General features: G+C 35.6%; 3 long non-coding RNA genes across 3 annotated transcripts; 1 reads left to right on the top strand and 2 right to left on the bottom strand.

The window, feature by feature from the left end:
* Window positions 1–1,055: 1,055 nt before the first annotated feature.
* LOC112017313 (uncharacterized) lies at window positions 1,056–3,286 on the top strand. The gene is made up of 3 exons (XR_002883458.2): window positions 1,056–1,272; window positions 1,857–1,929; window positions 2,886–3,286. It is a non-coding gene; the product is annotated as an uncharacterized LOC112017313 (long non-coding RNA).
* Window positions 3,287–19,450: 16,164 nt separating this feature from the next.
* On the bottom strand, window positions 19,451–20,003 carry LOC136070642 (uncharacterized). The gene is made up of 2 exons (XR_010631883.1): window positions 19,915–20,003; window positions 19,451–19,780 (listed from the first exon to the last, which is right to left on the bottom strand). It is a non-coding gene; the product is annotated as an uncharacterized LOC136070642 (long non-coding RNA).
* A 371-nt stretch (window positions 20,004–20,374) lies between these two features.
* LOC111998120 (uncharacterized) lies at window positions 20,375–23,456 on the bottom strand. The gene is made up of 4 exons (XR_010631882.1): window positions 23,406–23,456; window positions 20,925–21,053; window positions 20,674–20,843; window positions 20,375–20,465 (listed from the first exon to the last, which is right to left on the bottom strand). It is a non-coding gene; the product is annotated as an uncharacterized LOC111998120 (long non-coding RNA).
* Window positions 23,457–27,216: the final 3,760 nt, after the last annotated feature.

Below are 27,216 nucleotides of genomic sequence, written 5' to 3'. Positions count from 1 at the left end.
GATGTGGGGTGGAACAAATTCTTACCTTACAATTACTTTTATATATATACATAAAAATTATATATTCAAGACAATAGTGAGAAACCTATCAAAATTTGATAGAATTATTTTAATTAAATAAATAACATATTTCTATCATTCTTATCTCTTCTTCCATATTGGCAAGTTGTGTAGCAAGTACATTTTTCTCTCTATGCCTTTGCGTCTGTTTTTATGCCTTGCATTTGATTCTTTTTGCATATTTGTATGCTTATTTAGACTTGAATATTTGCAAGTTTTGTTGTGTCTCTAACTTGCATGTCCAACATGTATCTGCAATATTAATTTCCCATTTATATCAATTAGTATTTATATATATTCAAAGTTAACCAATAGTAAATATATATTCAAAGTTAACCAATGGTAAATCTTATCATTCTAACATAAATCTTAATATTAACAAAAAATAAATTTTTTTTTCTAAACTATTCTTTTTCAATCTTTACAAAGGTCAAAATTAACAAAATGCAACGACTCAATCTTTTTCTCTTCCTCATCAAGGTTGAATTGGAATTCTTCAAAACTATATTGAAATACAACATATTAAAATAGTACAAAAAGAGAACTTGCAGCTTTCATTACAAGCATCCTTAAAGTATTGTTTAGCCACAAAAAGTACAGTCTCCTTATCATATTTGAGAATTAATAATAATAGGGGGAAAAAAACAGAGTTGCAAACAATGTATTTTTTTAGTAAGAAATTTATTCTAGGAAAAAAACACACACAAATATATATATATATATATATAAGCTAAGAGAAAGGGTATTACTGGACGAATATTTTGGTTGAGAGTCTGAGACTAAAATTAATAAAGACTGCAATAACAATGAAGAAAAACATACCACATCCATAATCCATTAGCACAAAAAATGTAACATAACAATAAAATCCATTTGTGAGAGACCACATGTGACATCCCAGTCAGCTTTTTAAAAAAAAAAAAAAAAAAAGTCAAGATCAGATCTTTTAAAGGGTTCCCACGTGACAAGCCCCACCTAACACCACTACCCATCACACAATCCACTCCCTCTTATCTCTTTACTCTTTGGCCGGCTCACTTCATTTGTTTTCTTTTCTTTTTTCATTTCCTCTCAACACAAACATTTCTCTCATACTCCCTCATCCTCTCCCACCGGACCTCACTCCAAATCAACATTTCCACCATCATTTTCCGGCAAGATCACCGGAAAATTCTTGGGAACCCATAAACACCTTCACATCCTTTTTGTGAGGTAAAAATTTCTCATCTTTTTGGTGGGTTTTGCATTTTTGCTTGAGGTTATTTTTTATCTAAGCTTTAATAATGATACCCATGTGATTTATGAGCATTGAAAGTGATATTTATGTGTTTTTATGTATGGGTTTTGTATTGGTGGAATTATTTGATGAGTGGGTATATATTTTGTGCTATTGATGACTACTAAAGGTTTATGTATGGTGGAAAATTTGGAGGTTTTGAGTTATAACATGTGATGATGGGTAAATCAAAATTTTCCATTGTTATTGGGTTTATTGGAGTTAGTTGAAGTTCTAAATTTCTTGACTTGGAGGATATTTTGATTTTGCTTTCATGGGTCTCTTAATGATGTAGTGTAAATTTTATGGAAGCTAGTCATAATGTTGGAGATGATATTAAATGGGATCAACTTTATAAATTGGAGTTTATGCCTTGTGAATTAATTTGTTGAGAAATTATGGAAGTAGAATATGTTATTATTGATAAGGTTAAATATTAGGCTTGCCTAATTAAGTGATTACTTGGCAATTCCTAAATTGTGGCTAGATACAATTTTAAGCTTTATGCTTATTGTGTTAGGTTTGCTTGATATTGTTGAGGTTTTAGCTAATCTCCTTTGGAGCTTGGAGAATTAGGATTTTGCGGATGCGAGGTAAGTAGTTTTTTTAATGGGATTTTGGAAAATAACCATGTTTTGTAAATGTTATTTTGGGTTAAATACATTTTGGAAAATTATATATGGATATATGTTTTCATAAAAGCATTGTGTTGTGACCCTATTATATATTATTATATATGAAAAGAGCATCATATTTGGTATCCTCAAATGCATGAATTGTTGATATGGAAAAATGAGCATCTTTTATTTAATCTTTGATAGGAAAATCATGGATTTTATGGTATATTAGAAAATTTAAAGATGCTTATGTTATCTTATTATATGGGAAATTGATAGAAAAATCTCTTGACAAGAATGAAGTTGAAAACCTTACAAACTTTGTAGAAGTTAAATTATTTAAGGTTTTCTGAAATTACCTAGATATGAACTATGTGTTTCAAAGTAATACAACCTGTGAGCTTATATGGTTTTTAACACCATGCCATGTTTGATTTCCCGGTGATCATCCGATTTGATTTCCGTGGTCTTTGTGACAATGGAATCAAATCCAGGTCAGTGCCCCTTCACTTTGGATGACGTGTTCTTCCCTGCTGTCCATGGGGGGAAGAGGTTCCTTTATTGTGTGTGGGTGAGGCTGCTGCCCATGGGGCCAAGAGACCACATGCAAGAGAGGTCCTATTTGACGTGCTCTCTCTGTTGCCCATGGGGGGAGAGGAAAACCTTGAGGGTATGTGTGAGGCTGCTGTCCATGGGGCCAAGAGTCTGCATACCAGAGAGGACAATATCATGCCAGTTGTGAATGGGTGGATCCCCTGACCGGTCTATGTGGTAGTATGGTAGATTTGTGATAAAGTACCGTATGTTAGATTTAACGGCTATTATTAAATCATTCTTGTCATATTATTATTATTGAAGATGAAACTTGCATTTCCCCCACCCCCATTAAATATGCTACTTACTGGGCTTTAGCTCATCCCAATCTTTCACAGTCTTACAGATTAATTAGCTTTATCATGGGAATGGAGCTTGCCCTATCGGTAGTGAGTGGAGTTTTATGCTGAATTGGGAGACTTACATTACTAATGGTTGGTGATTCGATCTAGTTGTTTTTAAGGGAGCTTGCAGTTAATTTTATTAGAAGTTGGGCTCTTGAGGCTTGTTAGCTCAAGTGTTTTGTTGGGATTGCATATTTAAGAGAGCTTTGGGACTTTCCATTTATATCATCGGAGTTTTGTAATATATATATATATATATTCATGTATTATGTGGAGGCACATGATTTTTAGTTATTGTTCGTAAATGTGTTATAGAGCTCTGACTTGTAATGTGGAGATTTATGATTATATATCTTTATCATGTGGAAATGAAAGGAAAATAAAGATCACTTATAGTTGGTTGTCCAAAAAGGAAAAATCTACAAGTATCCTTGGAATGTATTTCTCATGCCTTGGACCCTTTTGGGTTCGGGGCGTGACACCACATCTTCTATGAGAGGGTGCTCTCAAAAAAAGAGATTCGGGTGCTTTTAAGGACACCTCTCTTTTTGGGTAAGTGGTGTGGAGTCGTCCCTTATTCTTTTTATACAAAAAAATAAGAAAAAAACTAAATACAAAATACATGATCAAAATACTTCATTGTTCATTGATTGAATAAAAATAAATACAATCTTGGTAAATTGAATCTTACAAGGCTTTGAGTCCTAGTTACATTCTACCCAAAAAAATACATAACTTTTTGTCCTAATTACAATCTACCCAAAAATAAAAATAAAAACAAAGCACAAATCTACCTATCCAAAAGAACTAAATTCGAAGACTTGGTTACGAAATGGGAAGGTGTTAGGCACCCATTCCGCCCAGACAGTGTTTGGTCTTCTAGACTCTAATGACCAATATACCCTTTTATGCATGATATTGAATGATATGCTAAACATACATGACAAACATTTGACCAGAACTAACTCACATAAATCTATCTTATGAATGTAACCTCTTGTTTTAGAAAAATTTAGATCTATATTTTTAAATAAAGAAAATTGATTTGATTCATTAAAAAAAAAAAAAAAAAAAAGAAACCAGATCTATTTTTGTGTAGATAAAAAATTAGTTTTGTAAAGAAAATCAAATCTATTTTTTGTCTTAAAGAAAGAATGAAGTTTTTGCTAAAAAAATATTAGATCTGTTTTGGAGCAAAATTAAAAATGGTGATTTTCCTTAAGAAAAATTAGATTTGTTTTTTATGAATAAAATAAGAAAAATACTTTTTTTTAGAAGAGGAACTACACTCATGAGGTAAATCTATGTTACATGCATCAATCAAAAATCATCTCAATTTTTTTACTTCTTCTCTTAAATTCCAAAATTTGCTATTTTGTGTCAAAGAAAACTTTTCTTAAGAAAATCATATCTGTATTTAATGAAAATACAAATTAGTTTGGTGTGTTAAAAAAATCAAATCTGTATTTAATGAAAATACAGATCAGTTTTATGTGTTAAAAAAATCAGATCTGAAAAATTCAGATCATTTTTTAGATTAAAAAGATCTTTGATAGCTAGCAGATTTTGAGATTCAAGAGAGGAATGATAACAACAAACCAAGTAGAACATATATATAAAAAAATCTAAAACAAAACATGGCAATTATATATAGAATCAAAGATAATAAAAAAACATCCTAAACCTATTCATGCATCATCAAACAAAATTGATAGAAAGGAACAGAAAAAGAAAGGGAAAGAAATAAACTACCTCTTGCATGAGCGTGCCCTTCTTTGTGAAATGATATTTTAGGATTCAAAGAAATTTATTCAATTCTCTTTGAAGCCTAAAATATTTTGCTTACAGTAAAGAAATTCCTAAGGCAAGAGCCTCTAGAACGTCTTTAACGTAAGAGAGAAAAGAAAAGAACTGAAGAGCTAGAAAGAGGGAAGTCAGAGAGTGTGAAAAAGTGTGCTGAATATTAAGAGACATCCTCTATTTATAGAGGTTGGGATGTTCGAAAAATTAGCTGAATGATCAAAATATGAACTGGGATGTGTCCTTATCTCTAAAAAATCGTAGTAAAGGATGAGATATATCTCAATCCAAGTGCCCTCGGGCTGTGGCTCGTGTTTGTGCCAATCGTGAAAGGTTTTTAGACCCCTTAACACAACCGGATTAACCTAGTTAATTAGCCAAGTGATTAACTTAGTCAAATTATGCAAATCTAGGTTATCACAATCAAACAATCATATCAAGTATATAGCAGCAGAAAAGTAAATAACATAAAGATATGATGGCCTAGGAAACCACACGATAAAAACCTGGGGAGGATTTAACCTAGCTATCCTCAAGGTAAACCTGAATCCACTATCTTGAAAGAATCGAAGTTCATACAATAAGACTTACAAGCCCCCATGCTCGACTTCTTATTGCTACCCACCAGTAGAACTTACTGAGACGACCACGTACAAGCTCTGAGACCACGGACTCCATCTTTCTTGGATTCACCACCAGATACAAGCACACCCACTTGTGTTTCTTTAAGCTTCAATGGTAGCAACTGAATTGATCATCAAGGTGTAGATAACATCTCCTCCTTGAAAACCCTAAGCTTTGTGTAAAGGAAAACTCCTCTAGATCTCACAAGAGATTTACACAAAACAGCAATATGAGCAACACGAGCAACCTCTAAAACGTGGCTAGAGTTTGCCTTATATACCTTGGCAAAACATAAAACCCTAAAACGTTTTAAATAAGCTAGGGCTGAGTTGGAAATCTGCAGAAAAAAACATTCTGCCCGATATTCGATCGATCGAGCCAGGCCGAAAGTCACTAATGCTTTCTGCAGCCACTTGATTCCAACTTTACATAAATGCACAACTTTGAGCAAGCCTAAATAAGACTAAACAATCTGTTTTGATCATAATTTGCCAACAATACAAATTAGAGTTCTAAATACATAAATTCCTAAATCTTTAGAACCTAACAAACTCCCCCTTTGGCAATCCGTGACAAAACACAACTAAAAGCTCAAAGTTTACAAAATAAAGCCCTTTACAAAAAAATGCTCATAACAACAAATTCAATCCTAACCACTATCCATCAGTTACAAGTGTAGCCAGCAGCTCAATTGAATCAACCTGTATTTCCTGAAATACTCAACAAACGCATAAACGCATGTGTGACAAAAAAACAGTAAAACAACAAATATGTAAACTAACTCTCCCCCTAAGTTAGATACATCAAAAGCAATGTTAACTCCCTTTTAAACAAAGCATTCTTGTATTTTCCACACAACACAAAATAAAGACATATATCAATGAATAGCTCATAAATATAAATCAATAAGCAGTGAACACAAGAATCATATAAAACAATAAATGTAACTGGAAGTAACATGAAAAACCCACCAACAATACATCTAGAGCCAAAAGAATGTAAATACAAGATACAGCTCCTAGATACAATCTAATCACCATAGGCTCCAAAGAACACAAAACTCCCCCTAACAACAAAAACTCTACAGGCTAATCAAAATCTACTCCCCCTTTTTGTGATGGAATGCCAAAAGGCAATCAAAACCCATTATCAAAAGGAGGTGGTGAAGGAGAACGTCGAGAAAGCGCCAACTCTGCACGCAAAGCACAAACCTCATCGAGCAAGTCCACCAAAATTTGTCCATGAGCCGCCTGAACGGTCAAAACATGATCCAACGTACGTCGAATGTCTAAATCATCCGAAGTAGTCAGTGGAGGAACATCAGCAGCACCACCACCACCAGATGCCTCAGCCTGTGCATCACCTGTAGAAGAGGGAGCAGGGGGTGCAACACTAGAAGACCGAACACAAGGAGGCCTCAAATGTGCAACCCTCAAACGAAGAAAAGAGGCACCTATGGGACCAGTAATATGGACGGGCTCAGAAGCGGGGAAACCATCTAGACCTAAAAACAACAAAATCCTATGAATAAAGATAGGATAAACAAGGGCGTGACCAACAACACTACTCCTATGAATCTCTTTCAAAGAACGAAGAAACAGATGAGGAAAAGAAATAGAAGCACCAGAAACAAGTGCATACAAAAACACACATCGCTCAATGGGGATGGTGTGGAGATGAGAGATAGGCCACAAAGAATGACACGCTATCCTAAGAAAAAGGTAGGTAGTCATAGGAAGCTTAGCGAACGTGATCCGAGGATCAGAACCCCACTGGATAAAAGACCCAGTGATGTATGACATAAAGTCATCAAGGGGTGGAGACTACTCATAAGGTAGTCAGGCTGCCTCACAACCGGGACCCCAAGAGCCTCAACCACTACATTAGGAGTAATGGTGAACTCTACACCTCGTATCCAACTACTAACAAGGGCACTGGAATCATAGATGTGACAAGAGAGGTTCGAGTAGAATTCTCTAATAAGGGCGGTCGGAGGTGGATGATCTATCTCCAACAATGATAGCCAGCCCCCACTCTCAAAATTTGCCCTAATGGCAAGATCAACCTCATCTAGAACTACAGAACCTTCAGCCCAAATCTTCCTTTTACTATTCAGCTTCTTAATAGCCTCTCTGCTCTTGGCATTCTTAAACAACTCACTCCTAGAGGGTGACACAGAAGAAGTGGAGGGAGTCCTATGGGCTCTAGTTTTCCTAGGCATGGTGCTAAGGAAAGGACAAGGACACACAGCAGAACCAAAAAAAAGAAAAGGGAAAAACCAAGGGTAGACTGCAAGTTAGCACAAAAATAGATATAGAACAAAAATTTATATGATGCATGAACAATAAAATGGCATGATGCATGCTCTAATGCAGTAAAACTAGGTTCAATTGAAGTCCAAATTCACAAAATTGGCTTGAGCATAGAGTTTCTAACCAAAACCCCAAAAATTTGAAAACCACTTGAAAATTTCTTAAAGAAATTTGACAAATTGATCAACACACAGAATAGAAAACAGATAATAATGATCAATTACATCAAAACAACAAGCCAATTTCATCAATTTTAACCCAATTGAACAAAATCCCCAAATCGGATTCAAAACAAACCCTAAAATTTTTAATTTTTCACAAAACCCCAAATTGATCAAATTAACCATCACAAATCATGAATATATCAATATACCAACAACACCCATTGATCAATTTCTCAAAATAAGGCGTCATTAAACAAAAATCCTTATTTATGTATAGTCCGAAAAAATTACCCAAAAACCATGAAATAATGCATGAAATTATGAAAAACAAAGCAAAAGAAAGGGTAATATGGACATACCGGCTTATGGAGAGAGAAACCTTGCAAAAATTTTGGAGGAAAACGACAAAAAATGGATGATTGTGCTTTGCCGAGTCGGAGAGAGAGAGAGAAAAGTAGATGAACTTTTGAAAAAAATGGTTTGAACAAGTCAAACCCAGATTTTTAAAAAACCTGAAACACGATATTCAATTTATCGAAAAACAGTTTTGATCGATCAAATAGGACAGCGGCTCACCCAAAATTTTAAGTGCAATTTCGATTTATCGAAAAACAGATTGGATCAATAGAATTTTTAGAAAAAGCACTTTTTTTTTTTTTTTTTTTGGAAAAACTCAGCAATTTTGTGGATTCACTCTTCAAAGCATTGAAAAATATGAAATAAATGCATGAGTATGAGATGAAAAAAGTTTCAAAAACCCAAGATTTTATACCCAGTTTTATAAAATTAAGATTTTCAAACAACACTCCCCTTTTAATTCTCAAGCAACAAATCAGTTATGCATAAAACTTAAGGTATTTTTCAGACTTGGTTGGTCAGACCAAAAACACACACCATAACATGTACAATGTTTAGCAAGGAGTAACTTGTGTAGTGTGTGCAACTAGCAAAAACTTGAGATACATGTGAGGTGATATGTGAACAGAAATCAACCACAAAGTCTACAAAATTCATCACATAGAATTTAAAAGAGACTATCTCCTAAAGAGTTATATCATATAACTCCCACATCTCCTAGAACATAAGCTTGCAATCATGTAAGTTTCTTGATTTTTGCCTCATAATATACATACCAATTTTAATTTATGTGATTTGGTATCAAGCCTAATAGTACACACCAATTTTAAGCATTAAGCAATTAAACCGAGGCTACACCTTATGTTCTTTTTGTGCATGTGCTACACTTTCTCGAGCACAAAATCTTACGATATGCACTAAAGTGTTCATGATTGGCTAGTGAACAGTGGTGAGATGATTATTTATGCCTTTCTCTAAAGATTCAAGTCCGACAGTCAAAGGCATGTGACTTCAAGATCAAGACAAAGTGATCAAAAACTGTAAACATCTTTCCCACACAACATGCACTACAAAGCTTCAACTAGTAAAGTGCAATAAATAAGCTCATCTAAGCTAAACAAAGTACACAAACATGTTATGTGAAAATAAATTGACCAACCTTGTTTTCAAAAACCAAGAGAATGAATACAAAACACAATTTGCTTTCCTTTTTGTCCCATTTTTTTAATTTTTTTTTATTTTTTTTTATTTTTTGAAAAAAAGAAACAAAAGCAATCCTAGAATGAAATGCATGAATGATATGCAGTGCAAATCCTAGAAACAAAAAGGTAAAAGAAACCAAAGAACAAAGGTCACAAAGAATAAAACAATGAAGCATAAGGACCATGTCAGAAAGACTCAATTAGATCGAGCCTTCTGCATCCAAAACCTTTTAGATGCATTACGAGCATTGGAGTTCATATTCGCATTAGAGTGATTTCCAACTCCAGGATTGGAATAAAGGTTTAAAGCCTTTACCAATTCACCAATAAGAGCCATAGGATCTTGTGCTTGAGGCACAGGCACTTTAGGTTTATTTGCTTGCTTAGCTGCTTGCAGTTTATAACAATTTGGACGAATGTGTCCAGACTTTCCACAAAAGTGACAAACCTAAACAGGTTTACCATGCATCTTGTCATTAGAAAGGGTAGACACCTTAGGTTTAGACTTTTTCAGATCAACCCTAATCTTCCTAGAAGGTGTGACCTCTATAGGTTTAGCAGTCTCACTCACAACCTCACTTACAGGGGGTTTAGAGGAAGAAGAAGGAACAAAGTTTGTGGAATGGTGTGCAGACACAGAGATGCTCTCAACAAAACCTAATCCAGATTTGTCAGAAGGAGACTTTTGAACACTCAACATTTGATCAAGTTTATAACTAGCACATCTACCAACAGATAAATCATGTTTCAAAGATTTAACTTTGTCAAGCAAGAGCATATTCTCAATTTTCACATTGTTCAAAAGTTCATTAGCATCAAACAAGTTAACAAGCAGATTTTTCTTTTCAAGCTCAAGAGATGCAATTTTCTTTAAGCCTAATTCAACATTCATGGCATCGTTTGCAGCAACTTTGCAAAGTTTATTATAGGCTTCTTGAAGATCTGCATCCTCAGAGAGTTCCCCATCAGAAGGGTTCTCTTCAACAGATACACTTTCATTGACTACAACAGTAGCAGTGAAAGTAATGAAGTTTCCATCCTCGTCACATTTAGACTCATCATCAGAACCTCATTATCATTAAGGGTTACAGCCATAGCCTTCCCCTTAGACCTCAAGTATGTGGGACATTCAGATTTCATGTGACCATACCCTTGACATCCAAAACACTGAGGACCTATAGAATTGTTTGAAGATTGACCAACTTTTTCTCTAGGTTTTTCATTGTTATTAACCTTAGTGGGATTATTTTTCCTAAAGTTTCTAGGTTCAGCAGTGTTTGTACCTTTTGTCTTTCTGTTATTGTTCCTAAGAAAGTTTTTAAAGTTCTTGGCAAGGTACGCAATCTCTGTAGCAGAGAGCTCATCATCAAATCCACCAACATCAACATCATCAACTAACTTAAGAGCCATTGATTTGGATTTGTTAGCTTTGGGTAGGTCTAACTCATAGGACTGAAGAGATCTTACAAGTTCATCAACAGGGATGGAGTCCACATCCTTGCTTTCAGTGATGGCAATCACTTTGGGTCTAAAGTTCTCAGTCAAGGATCTAAGAATCTTCCTAACAATTTTAGGTTGATCACAGATTTCACCCAGATATTAAAAGCAGAATTAACAATATCATCCAGTTTAGCATAGAACTCATCAAAAGATTCATCATTAGACATCCTAATGCTTTCAAATTTAGATGTTAACTGCTGCAACTTATTAATTTTAACTGTCTTTGTGCCTTCATGCACAGTCTGGAGGATTTTTCAAGCAGTATGAGCAACCTCAACATTAGAGATTCTCTTAAATTCTTCCATAGAAACAGTGTTAAAGATGGCATTCATAGCTTTGCTATTGAACCCAGCTACTTCTTTTGAGAAGTTTGCCACTCACTTATAGGAGTAGTGCGCTTCTCCCATCCGTATTCAACGGAGTTCCAGACTCTCTCATCAATAGATTTCAGGAATGCTTTCATCCTTTCTTTCCAATAAGCATAATTATTCCTGTCGAAACAAGGAGGAATAACTAGAGAGTATTCGTGTTCCATGACAACAGGGGTCAAGGATCATCTTAGAGATCAAAAGATCAACAAATACAGAGCTACTTGCTTTGATACCACTTGAACAGTTTTTAGACCCCTTAACACAACTGGATTAACCTAGTTAATTAACCAAGTGATTAACTTAGTCAAATTATGCAAATCTAGGTTATCACAATCAAACAATCATATCAAGTATATGGCAGTGGAAAAGTAAATAACACAAAGATATGATGACCCAGGAAACCACATGGTAAAAACCTGGGGAGGATTTAACCTAGCTATTCTCAAGGTAAACCTGAATCCACTACCTTGAAAGAATCGAAGTTCATACAATAAGATTTACAAGCCCACACGCTCGACTTCTTATTACTACCCACCAGCAGAACTTACTGACACGACCACGTGCAAGCTCGGAGACCACGGACTCCTTCTTTCTTGGATTCACCACCAGATATAAGCACACTCGCTTGTGTTTCTTTAAGCTTCAATGGCAGCAACTGAATTGATCATCAAGGTGTAGATAACATCTCTTCCTTGAAAACCCTAAGCTTTGTGTAAAGGAAAGCTCTTCTAGATCTCACAAGAGATTTACACAAAACAGCAATATGAGCAACACGAGCAACCTCTAAAGCGTGGCTAGGGTTTTACCTTATATAACTTGGCAAAACATAAAACCCTAAAACGTTTTAAATAGGCTAGGGCTGAGTTGGAAATCTGCAAAAAAAAAAAAAACATTCTGCCCGATATTCGATCGATCGAGCCTAAGCCTCAATCGATCGAGCCCGGCTAAAAGTCACTAATGCTTTTTGCAGCCACTTAATTCTAACTTTACATAAATGCACAACTTTGAGCAAGCCTAAACAAGACTAAACAACCTATTTTGATCATGGTTTGCCAACAATACAAACTAGAGTTCTAAATACATAAATTCCTAAATCTTTAGAACCTAACAAATCGGAACTTGGAAAGTCCCGAATGGGCCTCTTGGGTGCTAGACCCACGTTTGAGTTTTGGTCCAATTTGGACTCCTTTTTTGAGGTTTTTTGAGCTGGGACTTGCACTTAAATGCATTTTTAATCCATATTCTAAAAATTAAACTCCTTTTCTGATAATTCAGGTTTTTTTCAGCAATGATTATCTCGTAGATAAATACTCCAACAAATCTTGATTATCCATAAATTTGTTGTTATTTGATTACCCTCTTTATTTCTATGTGTTAGGACATATGTGTTTCACTTGTTAAAGAACATATGTCATTCTTTTATGTAATTGGCTAATCCTTTGACAAAATGCACTTTACTTGTAATTGGGTAGTTTTAGGTGTTTTTAATACCTCAAGAAACAAGGTTTCAAGATCAAGTGTTGAAGTCATCAAGTTTGTCCAAGAAAACAAGCTGATAGTGCAAATTCATTAAACCTCGACAGCTGCATCTATCGAGCTTAAGAAAGCTGTTCAAGCCCAGTGTGCTCAACACCTGCTCGACAGCTGCTCAACACCTCCTATCTGTCGAGATTTAAGAAATTCATAATTTTAATCTGATTTCTTGGAATCCGTGATTATGTGTTTAGGTCTTCTTTTCTTCTAACCCTAGACATATAAAAGGATTGTTTTAAGGGCCGTAAAATAGTTCACAAGTTGCACAAGCATTGAGAAAACTCTGTTGAAGCAAATTGTGACCAGAGACGAAGTTCTTGCCCTAGTTCATCTCTTCTGAAGAAGTTGCTGTGTATGTGCACCTTTGGGTCTTGTGACCAAGCATCTTCTTGATCTTCATCGTGTAGGATGAACTGAAGAACTTTGCAGCTAACCTCTCTTCCAGTTGGTGTTGAAATCGCGTACTGGGATCCGCGCATTGGTTAGTCACGTACTTGGGAGCCGTGCATCAAAAGGGGGAACTGTCACTACAAAACAAATCCAATTGGGTATTGGGGTAAGGGTTCAAATGTAGGTTGGTAAAGTACTTGGGATTCCTTTACTTGTAACTGCTTGTTGTGATAATAGTGGAGTTTCGGGAGTGGTGACCTGAAAATCACTCGGTGGGGTTTTTTGTAGTTAGGTTTTCCCTATTCGTAAACAAATCACCGTGTCATTTAATTTCCACTGCATATTTAGTTATTTGGTGATTTGTTTGTGGTACCACGCGTTTGCATGTTAATTAACTTAATTAATATACTTGGCTAAATTAATTGGTTAATTAATCACAAGGGGTCAATACGTTTTTGGCCTATCACTATGCATGCAAGCCTATTTTTGACACTAACTAACAACTAATCACAAAATTATTTAATTAATTTTAATTTTCTAACCAATCAGAATTAATTTATGTTAGGACATATATGTTTTAACTTGATTAAGAACATATGTCACTTAGTTATGTAAATTGGCTAATCCTTTGACAAAATGCACTCTGCTTGTAATTGGGTAGTTCTAGGTGTTTTTAATACTTCAAGAAACAATGTTTCAAGGTCAAGTGTTGAAGTCATCAAGTCTGTCCAAGAAAAAGCAAGCTGAAGTGCAAAGTTTTTAAAGCTCGACACCTGCTCGATAGCTACCTCGACACCTGGCTATCTGTCGAGATCTTCAGCTGATTCTTATCGTAATCTCGATAGCTTCTCGATAGCTTGTCGATCGATCGAGAAAGTTTCTGTCCCCTCGACACCTTCTCGACACCTCCTCGATAGCTGCTATCTATTGAGATTCATTTAATCTCGACACCTCATTGACACCTCTCGATCGATCGAGGTTACGGGAAATCAGAATTTTCAGCTTTTTGATTTTTGGGCCAGGCTTATGTATTTGAGTAGGGTTTCTTTTCTCACAACCCTAGACTTATATAAGGCTTATTTTAAAGGCCGTCACATAAGAGAATACAAGGAGAACATATGCAAAAGGTAACCGATGCCTTATTCTCTCTGAAAGAAGCTACTGCGTCTTTGCGCCTTAGGGTTTTGTAACCAAGTGCTTCTTGATCTTCACTGTTGATGAAGTGAAGAACTTTGCAGCCAACATTCTTCTTCCTTAAGTTGGTGAGTGAGTCACGTTTTGAGATTCATGCAAAGGAGTTAGTCACGTACTGGGATCCGTGCAACAAAAAGGGTGGCGTTCATATATTGAAGAGTTCAGAGGTTCTGAAGCGGTAGAAGGTTTCTGCTGTGAGTTCATCTACGAGGATTGTAGAGTCTAGGGACAAAGGTTTTGTACTAGATCTGAAACTTCTCTTTTCTATAGTGGATTGCTTTTCGGGAAGGTTTCCCCCCAGGTTTTTTACTGTGAATTTCATATATTGAAGAGTTCAGAGGTTCTGAAGCGGTAGAAGGTTTCTGCTGTGAGTTCATCTACGAGGATTGTAGAGTCTAGGGACAAAGGTTTTGTACTAGATCTGAAACTTCTCTTTTCTATAGTGGATTGCTTTTCGGGAAGGTTTCCCCCCAGGTTTTTTACTGTGAAACTGGTTGGTTTCATTGGTTTCCCTGGGTCATCATATCTTGTCTTATTTACTTTTCCGCTGCATTCATTATTGACATGATATTGATGTTTGTTTGTTTTAACAAGGTTTGTTCATAATAAATCTAATAAACAACTTGGGTTTAAAACTTGTTAATTCTATCAACCGGGGTCCATATTTCCCAACAATTTATATTAATTGTGCGTGGTTGGTTCCACCTAAACAAAATGCATGTAGACCGTGCAAACTTGATCTTGTGATATCCTTCAATCCGACGGTTCGATTTGGAAATCCGGCATACCATTGTGATCGTTAGAACCTCAAGATCATTTTTATGATATGAAAGGAATGAATTAATGCATGTGATACAACCACAAATTTTGGGTATATGAGTGGTCATTCTAGCTATCTTCCTTGATTAAATTATAGGTGCAAAATTGAGTGTCTACACCATTAGCACAAAAATGCACCATATCTAGAATTTAATCTCTACCTACAACAAAAACCCATTGGTGTCTTGGTCCGATGGCAAAAAGAACAATCATCAGAAATGGACTTTATAGCTTAAAACTCTATCAAAAAACCCAAAAATTAAAAAATTCTAGAAAATTATAAGGAGGGGTCGCATATTGATGCGGGAGTCGGGGTTGTGAAACCTTGAATAAAAATTTCCCAAGGATAAACGATGCTATCTTGATTACACGACTTTTTGATTAGTTGGTATGATATCATTGATATGTCCACTTGCTACCGCAAGCATAAACTTAATACAAGCATCCTCTTCATTATAGTTTTATTCTAAGGAAAACAAATGTAACAAAAATACATATAGATAACTGAAGTTATGCAAGTTCATGTGCTACTTGATTGTTTTCTCGGAGAAAATGGGCAAATGCCCCTTTCAAAAAAAAAAAAAAATCCATTTTCCCCCCCCCCCCCCCCCCCTCTTACAAATAAGAAATTTATGGAATGAAGAGGAAGATGACGAAGAGAGAGATGAGACTATTTTGGTTTTGGTGATTTATGGGTTTGGTTTGTGTTGGGTGTGTATTGTGTTTGAAGAAATTTGTGGGATAAGGAGGAAGATGACGAAGAGGGAGATGGGGAATTATTTTGGTTTGGGTTTGGGTTTGTGCTCATATGTACTATTTTGGTTTGTGTTGGGAAAGGCAAAGCATCGGGAGGCAGAGCATCGGGTTTCAAACAACTGTTATTACGTTTTTCTTTTCTTTTAGTATGTTTTTTTTTTTTTAATAATGTGTTGATGTGGAAATTTATGAGAGTTTCAGAGGCTTCGGTTATATATATATATATATTTTGATAGGAATGCTGATAAGCTTTCATTAAATTGGGCTGAAACCCAAGTCAGATACATCATTTAGAACTTGAGATACAATTATAGGGGGAATCTCTTCCACCCAAATAGCACATTCAGAAATCAGTTTGGCATGTTTAGCCATGAGGTGAGCTGCCTTGTTCCCTTCTCTGCGTGTGAAAGTTGCCTTCCAAGCTCTAAACTTTGGAACCCAAGATTTTATACCAATGACAAGTTGCTGTATCTGAACAGGGCCCGGTTCATGGCTGGCAATGGCCTTCATGACAATTTGGGAATCTCCTTCAAGAATAATCTCCCTAAGGCCCAACTCCCAGGAGAAAATTAGGCCAATCTCAGCAGCCTTGGCTTCAGCGTTCAAAGCACCCAGCGGGTATGGGAGCGTTTTGCTAAAAGCTCCCATGATTTGGCCTTTATCATTCCGAACCACCACTCCAATCCCACACTGACCCCGCTCCTTGAACACAGCCGCATCAACATTAGTCTTGTACTAACCAGGTGGAGGTGGCCTCCATAGGGTGGGAATGTGGGGCTGATGGGCATTAGAAGAAGAACAGTGGGTTTGGAACTCTGCCAAGTAGAGTCTTGAAGCCTCAAAAAATTGCAAGGCTGTTCTACTGGTTTCCCCATGTCGCACTGCGTTTCGATTGTTCCATAGGAACCATGTCGTTGTTGCGAAAGCATCAAGATCTTGGGCTGGTTTTGCCTCCATTACGCACCAAAATAGGTCTATGAAGTTTGGTGGGTTGGCCATAAGGCTAGGGGCTTTGACATTAGCCATTTGCCAAACTGCTGTGGCAATATCACAGCTCCAGAATGTATGGCCCGCAGTTTCCACACCTTCACACAAGTCACACTCCACTTCCACTGGAATCTTGCGGTCTCTGAGCTTAGTTTTATTTGGGAGGATGTCCTTACACGCCCGCCAAATAAAGTTTCTAATTTTGTTTGGGCAATGGAGCTTCCAAATTGCTTTCCATAGAGACTTCATCCTGGTATTATTTGAGCATTCCCCAACATTGATCTTGGACAATTGTTTGTGGCTGACATGGTAGGCGCTTCGGACCGAAAACACCCCATTTGCTGTACCAGACCATACCCTACGGTCTTCAGGGAGAGTGGAGCTCAAAGGGATAGCCAAAATAGTTGTAGCTTCATGGGGAAGGAAAATGGAATTAACCAACTCAGATTTCCACACAGCTCTTTCTTTGTCAATTAGAGCAGAAACTTTCTCATTATACATCAAGGGGTTTATAGGAGTCAAGACCTTGTATGTGTCGGGATTGGGGATCCACTTGTCGCACCATATCTTCACTTTTTCTCCATTTCCAACAGACCACCTAATTCCATCTTCCACCACGCTCTTAGCAGCCAAAATGCTCTGCCAAGCAAAAGATGGTCTTTTGCCAAGTTGAGCTTCAAGGAAAGACTTGCCAGCAAAGTACTTGGCCTGGAAAACATGGTGGAAAAGAGAATTTGTGTTTTGGAGGAGACGCCAGCCTTGCTTAGCTAGGAGAGCAAGGTTGAAGGCTTTTAGGTCTCTAAATCCCATGCCGCCCATATCTTTGGATTTACACAACTTGTCCCAAGAGACCCAAGATATTTTTCGTTCATCAGATTTTTGACCCCACCAAAATTTGCTGATCAAAGAGCTGAGATCTTTGCAAAGCGAGTCAGGCAACTTGAAGCAGCTCATGGTATATGTAGGAGTGGCCTGGGCAACCGCCTTTATGAGGACTTCTTTACCAGCCGAGGACAATAGTTTCCCCTTCCAACCAACAATTTTTCGTCCCAGCTGATCCTTAATCCTGTTAAAAGCCATCTTTTTCCCTGGCCAATTAAGGATGGAAGGCCAAGGTATCTTTCATGTTGCTTAATGACTTGGGCCCCAAAAAGATTTTTAATTTCAGCTTGAGTAGCAGTCCCGGTATTCTTGCTGAAGAAAATGGAGGTTTTTTCCTTATTGATCTTCTGCCCAGATGCAGCCTCATAGTCATGGAGAACATCCCAAACACGCTGACATTCACTCATATTGGCCCGACAAAAAATGATGCTATCGTTCGCAAAAAACAAGTGAGACAAACGCGGAGCACCTCGGCAAATAGAGATCCCCTTAATAGTCCCCAACCTCTTTTCTCTTTGGAGCATTGTCGAAAGGCCCTCTGCACATAGCAAAAATAGAAATGGCGATAACGGGTCCCCTTGGCGGATACCCCGAGAAGGGATAATGTCGCCCTTCGGCTCCTCGTTGATTAGTACAGAGTAAGAAACAGAGGTTATGCACATCATGATAATAGAAATCCACCGGTCATGAAATCCCATTTTTTGCATTACCCTAGCCAAACATTCCCATTCTACTCTGTCAAATGCTTTACTCATGTCTAACTTGATTGCCATGAGACCTTCCTTTCCCTTTCTTCTCTGTTTGATATGGTGCATTGTCTCAAATGCAATTAATACGTTGTCTGTGATGAGTCTCCCAGGGACAGAGGCACTCTGTGCTTCACTAACAATCTTAGGTAGAATTTTTTTCAGGCGATTTGCTAGGACTTTGGCTAAGACTCTATAAACCACATTGCATAGACTTATGGGGTGATATTCAGTGATTTTTTGGGGATTTTTGGTTTTTGGGATGAGGCAGATATGAGTATCGTTAAATTTAGGGGGCATCACACCAGTATTCAAGATATTTAACACACACTCAGTTATATTCGGTCCAACAATACTCCAATAATTTTGAAAAAAGAGTGGAGGCATACCGTCCGGGCCTGGGGACTTGGTGGGGTGCATTTGAAAGAGCGCATTGCGAACTTCATCTGCGTAGAATTATTATGTGTCTGCATGTCTCTTATAATTAGAATTAAAAAACCAATCGGATTTCATCTTTCAATAAAATTTTACTTAATCTTTTAAGGGACCAACTAAAGTTGATTTAAGATATTCTTATGCATGCATACCAATGATAGTTAGTCTATGACTTTTGATGTATTCAACCTCTGAAAATTCTCAAACAAAATTTTGAAAAATCACCACCGACAAAATTTGTATTAGTTCATTGCAATGTGAACCCAAACTTCATTTGCAAAAGTGGCACTATGATGTTAATGAACCTCTGTAGTTTCACTCCAGTAAGTGTCTGGCAATGGTCGTGCAATGTGGTGCACTCGAGTTAGTATCTAACAATGGTCGTGCAAACTAACGATGATAGTACAATTATGCCAATTTCAAATAGTTATGTCGCATTGACCCCCTCCCTCCCTTAGTAGAAAGTTTAAAAAATAGAACTCAAACCTAAAAAAGAAACCTCAGACGAGGAAACATAACTTTAGGTCCTGAGCCAAACAAACGATAAATATGTTCGGTTAAATAAGAGAACTTTACTTTACAGTAAACATAACCATGATCTTTGTCCCGAGCCAAACAAACTATAAATATGTAGAGCTTTTCATCAAAATATAAATAAATATGTAGAACTACTTTACAGTAGACATAACCATAATTTCTGCTTCTACAATCAAGGTATCTTCAACAAGAAACCCCTTGGATGCATCCTCAAGATCTTTTCGTGACAAAAGTTGTGAAAAACCCCAGTCGTTACATGAGGCAGAGAACCAGTGTTTAGCTGTGAGGGGAAAAAAATATATTAAGAAAGCCTATAATTGAGGAAAGTAAATAAAAGAGAACAATAAGCACATACTTCTCTCAAGAAAAAAAAAAAAAAGAAGGAGAGAAAAATGACAAGTATAATTCATTAACCTCTTTCTTCTGCATGGTTTATTGTTAATTTGGTCCCTTATCCGCAGCTTAAAATCCACAAAAATTTGTAATCAGGTGCAACACAATCTACTGAGTCGAGGAAGACGGAATTGCTTTGGTGCTTCATTATAAAATCCATTGGATAAATCAGTATTTTCCTGGATTCAATAAAAAGAGTTCAAAAATAATAGTTACAAGGTTAGCATTTAGAGTCGGTAGCTTTCCCTTTATAACAATAAAAGTTTTAACGTCTAATAATAAAAATACCATTTTAATTCTCCAACAACATATACTGAGAAGCATATAATACTTTATCCTTTTTCGAAAAGTTTTCAATCTTCCAAGTCATAATTCGATTGGGAGGTTCTTTTATCATGGTAAGACACTCTCGTTTTGCACTATGTTCATGAACAAAAATCTCCGCACCAAATAACAACAATCAGTTGACAAGGTATCCATTTGAAATAACATTGAAAGAATCAAGAGGGAGAAATTTGTCAAAACCCATTCAGTCTTTATGTCATGGAATCTTCTAATTGCCCCTTCAACATCTACAAATTAAATATATGGCAAACAATTAGTTTTGTACCAAAACAAATTTTTTTAATATTTTTTTACAACCATGGTAGTTCATGTGAAAGTGATATTATATTAACTAATCTATCACCCTTAATGAAAAAATTTACGAATATTATTGATTTGGTAGAATTTTTGCATAGCAAATACACATGCATGTGTATAAATTATTAGAGAGAAAACCTTGAATGGTCAAGAACTTGTCCCGTATCTGATCGTACACAAACAAATTGAAGCTGGCATTAACCTCCCATCCGAGAGGAGATTTTTCTGTATTAACAATTGACAAATAAATGGAGATGTGGCCAGTCCCATTCATTTTCTCATTTCCTTTTGGATAGAGAGACAACCTCCTACAAAAGAAGACATGGTAGATAATGAGGCTCAAATTTATATTTTAATAGAACAAAGAATGTTGAGGCATTAGAATCCACCATTTGTGGCCGCTAACTTCAAAAACCCAGAGTCATACTTTTCAACCCCAGTCTCACAAAGTAAAGAGTATGACTGTATTTTTAGTCAGTAATGAGCTGGCCGAAAATGTCTTGCCATTCTCGTGATTGCTGCAATACATTAAGAATATTTAGGCACAATTCTAGTAAATATTGGGCAGCCAAAGTATGATTTTATTTTTTCTAATAATTTAAGAATAAGAATTATACAAAAATTCATGAATAAATTAATACATGAAAAATTAAATTGGTGGTTTATTCAGTGTTAACAATAAATTATAATAAAATAATTGATACATTTTTTGTTTCTTAACACATTTCAACTCAATTATCAATCAAAACGTAACTTGATATTCCATTAGATCCTAACATTCATTTATGATTGAATCTGTATTAAATTTTGCAGCAATTTCTGTCAACTCTAAATTCAATTACTACCCTAAATTATCCAATTTGAACAAAATTATACTAATGTTATATCCTATTTAACACCTAATTCCAAACCCCAAAATCAAAGAGAGAGAAAACCTTAAGAATAAAAAAAAAAAAAAAATTGAATTGTTAAATGACATTGAGAGAAAGATATAATTTTAAGAAAATACAAAACCAAAAAAATTTGACACTAAAATTGCTCTTTTAATTCAAATTTACGGAAACTTTTTAAGATTTTGTTTTACTTACCATATTTACAGAATGAAAAAAAAAAAAAAAAAATTTAAGAGAATGTTTTGTTTCTCATTTTTCTAAGCCATATTAGCACCCAAACATACAGACATCTTATAAGTGAAATTAGTAAAATAACTAGTAAAATTTGGAAAATAAAAATAAAATTAACTCTTCTGAAAGTTTAAGTATCTTTCTAATCAAGAAAATAAAATTATTAAATAGATTGTTTAAAAAATTTTATTTTTTCCGAAATGAATTCCAAGGAGAAAACATGAATGGATGGGAGCATCTCAAGGTACTGGTGGTTCGTGGATGAGTTGACAACTCTTCTTAAGGCGGTTAGCATTTTCGTTATAATAGCTAGACTTGATTTTAGGTAATTATTAATTAAAAAGATTTATTTATTTTTTTTTTTTTTTGGGAAGGGAGCCAATGTTGTGGGTTAGTTATTTATTTCCATTTTTTTTTATATCTTCGGATTAACTTAATTCTTGAGAGGCACTTAGGAGTAACTTTTGGAAACTAAACTTTACTTTTAATTACCTATACTACTGAAAGAACTATGAATACAATATGAAAATAAAAAATAAAAAAATTAGGGGTTGGGTGCCATGGCCCTTCTTGGTCTAACTGGGGTTCTGTCCATGATTTTTGATCTCCTTCTTTAATCATCCAACTTGAAATCACAATGAATCCATCCAATACTGTGATAAAACTAAAAATTTCACAGTACCATATTTGTGAGCTACACAATTCCAAAATCATTTATTAAATCAAAAGTTGAACCATTTTCTATTAATAAACGGATCTTTTTTTTTTTTTTTAGAAATAATTACAACATGCTGCTAACCCGGCAGCTCGAACCCTTTCCTCCCTAGACCCCCAAGCACTTTGTATATGGAGAGGTGCCAATTCAGCCACAAGACCTTTGGCCATTAATAAACAGATCTTAAGTAGTAATATAAGAGTAATAATAAAAATAACTTATAGGATTTAAGATTGTTGGAAATGATATCTTATAGTTTCTCTGGTTTCAATTATATTTTGATGGACTCTAGTTTCAAATTAGATATCAAACTTTAAAATCTAAACTTTTTAGGTTTGATCATACGATTTGATTTAGGGTATAAATTCATATAATTTTAAAAGTATATAATTCTCTTTGACATTAATTAAACTTAGGGTTTAATATATCAATCTTTATATGTGTGTATATATATATATATATATTTAATTTAATTCCTCAATTGGAATTTTGGCACATCATACTTTTTTTAAATGGTAGATTATATAGTTTCATATACAAACAAGATTATAATAAATGGTTACAAATATTTACCATATTATCTAAATTTCATATCTAGAAAAAATAAATAAAAAAGAGAGAAAAATTATATTAAGTTAAACTCTTCCATGTATAGCATGGCTGGTTACCGACTACTGTTAATGTATAACTGCGCTATGACACCATATGATTATATCCTTTCATTAGTGATGCCCGCGCAGCAAAAGATTGAAGAAAAATTATAGTTCTTCTAATTGCTTACTCTGTAAGAGGAGAAGTTAGGATTTAAAAATAATAATAATAAAAATAAAAAGATCATGAACTATACAATCGTTTCATGGATTTGGGGTGGGGTTTTGGAAGGGTTCTTTTCTTCCATTAAGACCCAATGCCATCAAAGAGTTCCAACGTAAAGTAGGCAAGAAAATATGAACCTTTATATTGAAATAAAATAAATAAAATACAAAAAATAATTGTGTCAAATAAACATTCAAGAACGGAAAAGAACATACCGCATTCGCCGACCTTGTTTTCCATCGATTTGGGTTTGGTTTGTCAAAATCCTCTTTATTTAAAGCTATTGATAATATGCACTATTTATAAAGGGATGTCAATAGGATTGTGTGCTCCACAACAATACCATACCACTTTACGCACGGAACAGTACGTGTGATTGGTTGGAAGGAAAGAATAGAGAAGGGTCGAGATGCAAGAAAAAAGAAGGATCTATGCTTAATTTGATTGGAGAGAGGAGAAGAATTGGGGGATTGGGTTTTCTTTTAGGATGCATAAAGAATCTATTGTTTTCGAACAACGATGCATAAAGAAACTATGATAGTACAATGTTTGATCAAAGTTGATTCTAGTGGGTTTCGCAACCTCTTTTTTAAGTCAAGGTACCTTTTTTTTAAGTCAAGATACCCTGTTTTTTTAGTCAAGTTACTTGTTTAAATTCACTTTTTGAGTGCAAGTTGAAAATAATATGGATCAAATTGACTATTATCAAAATATATAGACCAAATGCATAGTAGGGGTGGCAAAATTAAATACGACAAGAAATTAGTAGGTTATGTGTTGAGACTTAATGGATTCGTGTCATATTCGGGTTGACACGACTGACTCGTTTAATAAATTGGTTGGGTTAGTGTCCATCACATGGAACCCGTTTGACCCGTTTAATTAAATGACATTTTATCAATATACCCTTCAAATCCTAGGTATATAAACTTCCTAATTGTTGTGGTTTATTTTCTTTGACATATAATAATTGATTATATGTGATATTGAGATATGTTTTAGTTTTGAATTATTATTTGTAATGCAGTTACTTATTAGTTCTAATTTTTGTATAAAAATATTTATTTGTTCAGGTTTTCATAATTCATATCAATTTGTTTAATACTAAAATTATTTTTTGTTTTTTTTTTGTTTTGATAAAATCTGATAAACGAATCGACACGACTGGTCCATTTAATAAATGGGTTGTGTTAGGGTTGAGGAATCTTAACTCATTTAATAAACATGTTGGGTTTGGGTTGACCCATATAGTCTAATACTCATGAATTGACACGACATGAACTCGACACGCGAACACGAATTGCCACCCCTAATGCATAGTGACCCCAAAATGATATTTTAACCACCAAAAAAAAAAAGTGTTAATTTGTAGCTTATATGTGTAAAAACTCTTAGGATTTGAGTTTGTTCTGTTGTCAAACCATGACAAATTGTAAGTCTTTTTCAATTGGTGTTCGAAAACTCGAATAGTGTAAAACACTACAGTTTGTTTAGACCCTTAATTTTAAAAACACGGCTTGATTGCTTTTACTCTAACTTATCTAAGTGCAGAGCAAGAGTAAATAATACACAATAACCGGAACTACTCTCTAAGCCATAACCACAAGCAAGAGACAATAAATATAAAGCTTAAAGTGTAAGAGAAAAGAGATGCAAACTCGGTGAAAAACCTCTCCACGACCCTCCAAGTGGAAATTGATCCACTAGTGAATAAGTTGGAGTTCAAGGATATCAAAAAGACCCTCCACGCCAAATCTACTCAATGTACTTGAGCCCTCCAAGCTCCAGCTGCTAATGGACTTCTCAAAGTCTTGTTTTCACTAATTATCCGGATCTCACAATACCACCTGATTGAATTCGCCAACCCTCATCGACTTCTTTTGACAAATCCCAAATGCTTTTTTGTAAAGTTTTGATTTCCAACTATATTGTGTTGGTTTTAATTCTGTGCCAAATTTGATTGTAATTTCTTTAATCATTTTCCCTATATGTATATGGGTTTAGTTATAATGGATGAGTGTGAGAGATCGGTGAAGAATCAAGTTTCAAAAGTTGATCAAGTGGATTTCACGACTAGCTCGCAATTGTCTCGCGAGAAGCAACCCACGAAAAGAGCCACGTGTAGAGCACATGACTAGAAGATGAAGAGTCATGCCAGGATGGATTTTTTGCAACTGTCTTGCGAGTAAGGCCAACCAGCGAAGGACCTGCGAAACTCTCTGGTTGGCAAAAAGTTATGTTTTGCTTTACCAAGTCTTTACCCACACTATATACACCCTCATTACCCACAAAGTGTAAGGAGTTCTTTTCATAAAGAAAACCCTAGAAAATACATTTGACAGTTCGAAATTGTTATACCCACAATCATCTACACATTTCCTTATGGTTTTCCTCAACTCCTACCTCTCCATCTCTAGATCTTTGAGAGGTTGATAGCCTAAACACTTACCACACCTATATTGAATGTAAAGTGAGATTTTGGTGCTGCTAGGAAGCATTAGAGGGAGCCATTTATTGGTGGATGCAATCGGCCTGAATTGTGGGATCCGAAAAGCTAGAAAAGACAAGGCTCCGAGAAGTCAGCTGGTAGCAGGAGATTAGGGGGGCTCAAGTACATGGGGTAGACTAGGCTTGGAGTGTCTTTTGTTATTCGTGTACTCCAACTTTATTCTCTAGTGGATCGATTTCGACTTGGAGGGTCGCGGAGAGGTTTTTCACCGAGCTCTTCAATTTCCTCTTCGATAACACGCCTTGGTGTTATCTTGTGTTTGTATCTCTCTTCCCTACTCTTTAAGCTTTCATTTTATTGTTGATGATGGATGAATATGGCTTAGGGTAGCTTTATATGTTCATTGCATTTATTTACTCTTGTTCCACACTTAGTCCAAGTTAGAGTAAAAACAATCTAGCCATAATTTTTAATTGGGGGTTTGAACAAGCTCTTGTGTTTTAGTACAAATCCGAGCTTTCAATTGGTATCAGAGCGGGTACACTTATTGGATTTCATTATCCTAGTGTGATCCTAGACCCCTTGCTTTGCTATGGACAAGGCAATGGAAAAGGCCAACATGAATTGTGGCACATATGTCTACAATAATGACTCTATGAGCATCTTTGGAGATTGTACTAGTAATGAGTTCTTAGAGTTATTAAAGTCTAAGAAACATGCTAGAATGTTCATACACATGCTGAAATGTCTAGAGCATAGAAATCATGAGCTTTATAATAGCTTGTGTGAGTCTAATTCTTTAATTGCAAAATATAAGAGAAGGAATAGACATTTGTGTAATAAACTTGATGGTCTAAAAAGAAAACTTCACTCATCCATGAATAATGTAAAGGAAGATGAGTCTTGATTTAAAAATCAAGAATGTTTATCTCATGCTTGTCTTTTTGTTCATACCATATTAAAAGTGTTTAATTCATATTTGTGGTATCTTGACAGTGGGTGCTCGAGGCACATGACTGGGGATAAATCTCTCTTTAAAAGCCTTAAGGAGAAGGAGGATGGTTATGTGACGTTTGGAGACGGTAGCCACTCACAAGTCCAAGGAAATGGAACTATTGACATTTCGGGACTTCCTTTGTTGACCAATATTCTTTATATCAAAGGGCTGAAAGCAAACTTGCTGAGCATCGCCCAAATATGTGATGAAGACTTTCTGGTTCAATTTTCCAAGAAAGGGTGTTTAATTCTCAGTAAAGAAGGTGTACAAGTCTTTAAGGGACTTAGGACCACCGATAATTGCTATGGCGTGGTTCCCAAGCCAAATGTATCATGCTAGAGTGCCTGAGTTAATCTGCTGGAGTTATGGCACCAATATTTTCGACATGCCAAAAGTCTCAAAGCTTGAAGCCGTGATTCATTTGCCGAAATTTGGAAAGATCGAGAAAAATGTTTGTGGCCAATGTCAATTGGGAAAACAAACTAAATCGATCCATCCCAAAGTAAATGTTGTTGCTACATCTCGTCCATTGGAGTTGCTTCATGTTGATCTAATGGGTCCAACGAGAATGGAAAGCATG

This window comes from Quercus suber, unplaced genomic scaffold (genome assembly GCF_002906115.3).
Source record: "Quercus suber isolate HL8 unplaced genomic scaffold, Cork oak 2.0 scaffold_249, whole genome shotgun sequence".
In the NCBI taxonomy this organism is placed as follows: Eukaryota; Viridiplantae; Streptophyta; class Magnoliopsida; order Fagales; family Fagaceae; genus Quercus; species Quercus suber.
Note: the sequence above shows the minus strand (reverse complement) of the source record. Positions and strands in the feature narration are given on the sequence as shown.